At 38.4% G+C, this 6,532-nt stretch overlaps 1 non-coding gene across 1 annotated transcript; it reads left to right on the top strand.

The window, feature by feature from the left end:
- Positions 1-1,989: 1,989 nt before the first annotated feature.
- On the top strand, positions 1,990-2,096 carry LOC127109417 (small nucleolar RNA R71). The gene has a single exon (XR_007796710.1). It is a non-coding gene; the product is annotated as a small nucleolar RNA R71 (small nucleolar RNA).
- Positions 2,097-6,532: the final 4,436 nt, after the last annotated feature.

The following is a 6,532-nucleotide window of genomic DNA, read 5'->3' as shown; positions in this document are numbered from 1 at the left end:
ATACATACACACGGATGGGCTAATACCTTTTAAATCAGAGATGTTGTACCCTAAGGCAGAGGGGTATCTTCTTAAAACATTCAAGAGTCGATTCGTCTCGTCTTGGTTTAAGGTGGCACTAACTATTACTGGGCGGTTCATTTCTTTATCCAGAAACTCATATCTTAGGTTCTTGGGTAGTTCCTTAAGTTCTTGAGCTGGTTTTTGTGAATTTGGTGAAAGGTCTGGAGTAAGATCCAGACATTCGTTAGTGTGAGGTTCCGTTTCCTCTAGCTCGTCATCCTTTTCATTCGGGTTCTCCTCAATCAAATTCTCTTATGCACTCATCTATGATATCAATCACATAACATGCGTCTCCTAGAATTGGTGCCATCAGGAATTTTGGAAGAATGAACTTGATCTTTTCATCCCCTACTTCAAAGGTTTATTTCCCTCTTTTGGCATCTATTATAGCTCCGGCTGTTGATCAGAATGGTCTACCTAAAAGGATAGGGATATCTTCGTCTTCTTTGATATCCAGGACCACAAAGTATGTTGGGATATAAAGTCGACCGATCCTAACTGGGATGTCTTCTAAAATGCCTACAGGATACTTAACAGACCTATCGGCTAATTGGAGGGACATCTTAGTTGGTTGTAACTCTCCTAAGTTTAACCCTTTACATACAACTAAGGGCATTAAACTCACACTAGCTCCTAAGTCTAGGAAAGCTTTGTCGATCACATGACTCCCTAAAATGCAAGGTATAGAAAAACTACCAGGGTCTTTCTCCTTCTTAGAAAGTTTATCCTCGAAAATAAAATTGCATTCCAAGGGTTTGGGATCGTCAAGCCTACACTTGTTAGTCAAGATTTCTTTGAGAAATTTTGCGTAAGAGGGAATTTGGGTGATGGCTTCGGTAAAAGGAATCTCTACATGAAGCTTTTCTATTACTTTTATAAAAAAAATTATATTGGTTGTTGACTATGGTTTGTTTAAGTCTTTGCGGATATAGGATTGGTGGTTTGTACGGAGGTGGTGGTTTGTAAGTTTTATCCTTGGCTTCTCCTTCCTAGTCGGTTTGTTTCTCGGGTTCTACCGGTTCCTCTTCTTGGTTGGTAGGTATATTTTCTTTAGAAGTTTTGGACTCGCTCATTGTTGGGTTATGAGGCCCTTCGCAAGCAGTCCCACTTCATAACGAGATAGCGTTAGCTTGCCCTCGAGGGTTTGGTTGAGGTTGTCCAGGGAATTGGCCTCCAGGTGTAGTTTGTAGGGCTTGGTTTTGTGCTACCTGTGAGATCTGGGTTTCAAGCATCTTGTTGTGAGTGATTATCTGATCAACCTTGGTTCCTAATTGCGTTATAAGTTCGTTTACGTGAATGTTCTGGTTTAGGAATTCTTTATTTTGTGGAGTCTGGCCCGATATAAAGCTCTCCATGATCTTCTCAAGGTTAGACTTCTGGGGCACAACTTGCATAGGTTGATTTGGTTTTTGGGCTTGATAACCTTGCGGTCTCTAAGGTGCATGATTTTGGATAGGGTTCTGGTTTTTATAGGAGAAATTTGGATTATTCTTCCATCCAGGGTTGTAAGTGTTTGAAAATGGGTTACCTTGGGCGTAATTCACTTGGTCGGTGTTCAGGTCGTTCAAAAGGTTACATTCTGCCGATTCGTGTCCTTTAGATCCACAGAGTTCGCACTCTGTATGTACTACCACTGTGGTGTTAGTGTTTGTAGACATATGTTTGATCCTAAGGGCTAAAGCGTCCATTTTCGCCTGCATCATGTCTAGAGAGCTTATCTCATGTATTCCACCTTGGGTCTCCTTTTTATCTATTGATGCTCGTTCAGTTCCCCATTGGTAATGGTTTTGGGCCATATCCTCAATTAGGTCACAAGCTTCAGGATAAGGTTTGTTCATCAGTGCGCCACATGTGGCAGCGTCGAAGCTCATCTTGGTGTTATAATGGAGTCCATTGTAGAAGGTATGAATGATCAACCATTGTTCTAGGCCATGGTGTGGGAAGACTCTTAATAGCTCTTTATATCTCTCCCTAGCTTCGAAAAGCGATTCTCCTTGGTTTTGAGCAAATCTAGTTATTTGGTTTCGAAGAACAACAGTCTTACTAAGGGGAAATATCTAGCAAGGAATACTCTCCTAAGGTCTTCCCAAGTAGTTATTGAGTTAACTGGAAGTAAATCTAACCATGAATGTGCTCTATCCCTGAGGGAGAAAGGAAATAATCTTAAACGGATTGCATCGGGTGAAGCGCCGTCAGATTTAAAGGTGTCGGCTAGTTGGATAAAAACTTTTAAATGTTGATACCACTAATGTAACACCCTTTTTCTACCCCAAAATAATTAACATATAATCAGAGTAAATAAGCACGCATATAAACAAAAGGGAGTCACATCGACGTTTTCAAAAACTAAAAACTTTCAAAAACCAACATCATTCATCATCAATATACAATAGACATGGTCATTTAAAATAACACATTCCAATTATCATGAATATTCAAGAATATGCGTTAGCAGCGGAAAATAATGAAAACTCATGTATTTCATAAAATGATCCATGTCACATACCATGATCATCTCTCAATAATCTCCTCAAGATAAAATAAAACCATAACCAGAATCTTTGGCACTATGGCCTCTCAACAGCAATTTCAAATAGGCATGTTCACAAGTAGTAACATAATACTTATCCAAATAGGATACGAGTTCAATACTACTAATCTACCCCGTGTTACATGACCAGATCATTGACTCATTACCTAGTCTCTAAGCTAAAACACGGAAGTTCCCCGGCTAAATCTCGAATGAGCTACCTTCCACATACTTCAGCAATACTACTCTTGAGTATCTGCACGATGCCATGTAAAGCAACATTCAAACAGAAGGGTGAGAATTCAAATCATTATGAAGAAGTATAATAAAACACAATGATTAAATCAACAATTAACGGAATTCATCACACCTTGTATAACCATGTCAATAATATTAACCAACATTTATTTCACATGTTTCAAACATTCATCAAAACTCAAGGAGTATAATATTCGAATCCAATATTATATTCCCAATTATACACATAACTACAATTATCACATAATCATATATTTTGCCAAATTATGTATCCAAACATCACCAAATTCAATTAACATATCTCATACACACCTCACAATCACATCAGTGCACACATTCAATTATCACATAACTCTAATGTGACTCAATACAAGACATGTGACTCTATGCATGTGGTACCGCAATGTGAACCCAACGTTTCACCGCTTTCCGATTTAATATCTAGAATCCAAGCCACGCTTCCGATCCGAACAAGATCAAAGCCACTATGTCTATTTCCAATTAAGGATCAACGTCTGCTACGCCTATTTCCATTCAAGGATCAACGTCTATGTGAACCCACAGTTTCACCGCTTTCCGATTCAATATCTAGAATCCAAGTCACTACGTCTATTTCCAATTAAGGATCAACGTCTGCTACGCCTATTTCCAATTAAGGATCAACGTATATGTGAACCCACAGTTTCACCGTTTTCCGATTCAATATCTAGAATCCATGCCACTACGTCTATTTCCAATTAAGGATCAACGTCTGCTATGCCTATTTCCAATTAAGGATCAACGTCTATTACCATGTGAACCCACAGTTTCACCGCTTCCACCATGAAGCCGGCCATGCCATGAATGAATGTACAAATACCAACACATATGCAAATTAAGATCATCTCTACCATCTTAACATTCCACATATCACCATAATTCAACTCTATGAATTATCCACCAATGGTACATATACACATTCATAACAATATATCATTCACAAATATAGGCTAATTATCAAAACACACACATAGATTTCATTTCAAAATGAATACAACCTTTAAAATCTCAATTTTTCATTTTTCAACAGTGTTAACCGGTTAACGCTTTTATGTAACCGGTTAACCGGTTAACGCTTTTATCTCTATTTAATTCAAATAAATTAAACCAACACAATATGCACACCAAGTTAATTAATTCAATTATTCATTATATCTCATATCAACTAAATAATTAATTAACACACCAAATTAATTAATATAATCAATTATTATACTACCTAACAACCAATTAATTAGTTAACACTCCAAATAATTAAAATAAAATATAATAATAATAATATAAGAAATAATTACTAAAATTAGGTTGTTACAACTCTCCCCCACTTAAAAGATTTTCGGCCTTGAAAATACCTCAAACGAACAACTCCGGATATGATTCCTTCATCTTATCCTCGAGTTCCCAAGTAATATTGCCATTGGCGGCTCCACCCCATATCACTTTCACCAACGCAATCTCCTTACCACGAAGTTTCTTCACTTCTCGATCCTCAATTCGCATTGGTGATGTATCAATCGTCAAATTATCCCGCACTTGAACATCATCTAATGGGACAACATGCGATAGATCAGCAATGTACCTCCTCAATTGAGACACATGGAACACATCATGAAGATTAGAAAGTGATGGTGGTAATACAATCCGATATGCCACTTCACCTAAACTCTTGGAAATCTGATAAGGACCAATGAAACGCGGCGTCAACTTACGTGACTTCAAAGCTCTACCAAGACTCGTTATTGGCGTAACTCGAAGAAACACATGCTCATCTTTCTCAAACTCAAGAGCTTTCCTCCTCTTATCATGGTAACTCTTTTGACGACTCTGAGAAGCCTTCATCTTCTCTTGAATCATCTTAATCTTATCCGTAGTCTCTTGAATCAATTCGGGTCCAACCACAGCACTCTCTCCCGATTCGTGCCAACATAAAGGAGTTCTACACCTTCTGCCATAAAGAGCCTCAAAAGGTGCCATTCCAATACTCGAATAGAAACTATTGTTGTACGTAAACTCGATCAAAGGCAAGAAACTATCCCAATTTCCTCCTTGTTCCAAAACACAAGACCTCAAAAGATCATCAAGTGACTGAATAGTCCTCTCCGTTTGACCATCAGTTTGCGGATGATATGCCGAACTCAAACGCAACTTCGTACCCAACGCAATTTGCAAACCTTTCCAAAATCTCGAAGTGAACCTTGGATCTCTATCTGAAACAATGCTCGACGGAATCCCATGCAAACACACAATCCTCTCGATGTACAACTTAGCAAGTCTCTCCATCGAATAATCCATCCTCATCGGAATAAAATGAGCATATTTCGTCAACCTGTCCACAACGACCCAAATCGCCTCACAATTACTCACTGTTCTCGGCAAGCCCGAAACAAAATCCATAAAGATACTATCCCACTTCCACTCGGGAATAGATAACGGTTTCATCAAACCAGACAACTTTTGATGTTCAAACTTTGACTTTTGACAAGTCAAACATGAATACACAAATTCCGCTACATCCTTCTTCATACCTTGCCACCAAAACATCTTTCTCAAGTCTTGATACATTTTAGTAGCTCTAGGATGAATACTCAGACCACTTCTATGCCCTTCCTCGAGAATCCTCTTTCTCAAATCCGCAACGTTCGGAACACAAACTCGATCATGACACCTCATGATACCATTCTCATCAATCCGAAAGTCACCACCTTTGCCTTGATTAATCAATGTCATAACATCGACTAATTTCAAATCTAACTTCTGACCTTCTCTAATCTCGTCAATAATGCCACACGTAAGCTTCAACATACCAAGTTTAACACACGAAGGCGTCGCTTCACAAACCAAACTCGAATCTCTAAATTGCTCCAACAATTCAAACTCTCGAATCATCAACATAGACATGTGCAATGACTTCCTACTCAATGCATCGGCTACAACATTCGCCTTTCCAGGATGATAATTCAAACCAATATCATAATCTTTCAAGAAATACAACCATCTCCTTTGCCTCATATTCAATTCCTTCTGATCGAACAAGTACTTCAAACTCTTGTGATCACTAAACACGTCAAATCGCAATCCAAACAAATAATGTCTCCAAAGCTTCAACACAAACACAACGGCGGCCAACTCTAAATCATGCATCGGATAATTCCTCTCATGAACTTTAAGTTGCCTTGAAGCATAAGCTACCACTTGCCCTTTTTGCATCAGAACACCTCCCAAAACCAACAAAGAAGCATCACAATACACAACGAAAGTTTCTAACGGATCCGGTAAAATCAAAATAGGAGCCATAGTCAATTTTCCTTTCTGACATGCTTCACACAGAGCATCTGAAGAAAACTTCAGTTTAGGTAGGCCTCTGACTAACTCGAGTTTAGTTAGCTGAGAAAGTTTCCTCATGCTAATGTGGCCCAAGCGTCTATGCCATACCCATTGCTCCTCATGAACTGACATCAGACATTTAACATTTTGTTCTTTTAAATCAGAAAGATTAATTTTATAAATGTTGTTTTTCCTCTTGCCTGTGAAAAGGACAGAGCCATCATTCTGATTAATGGCTTTACATGTTTTTTGATTAAAAATTACATCATACCCGTTATCACTTAATTGACTTATGGATAACAAGTTATGCATCAATCC

Source organism: Lathyrus oleraceus, chromosome 7 (assembly GCF_024323335.1).
Source record: "Lathyrus oleraceus cultivar Zhongwan6 chromosome 7, CAAS_Psat_ZW6_1.0, whole genome shotgun sequence".
In the NCBI taxonomy this organism is placed as follows: domain Eukaryota; kingdom Viridiplantae; phylum Streptophyta; class Magnoliopsida; order Fabales; family Fabaceae; genus Lathyrus; species Lathyrus oleraceus.
Note: the sequence above shows the minus strand (reverse complement) of the source record. Positions and strands in the feature narration are given on the sequence as shown.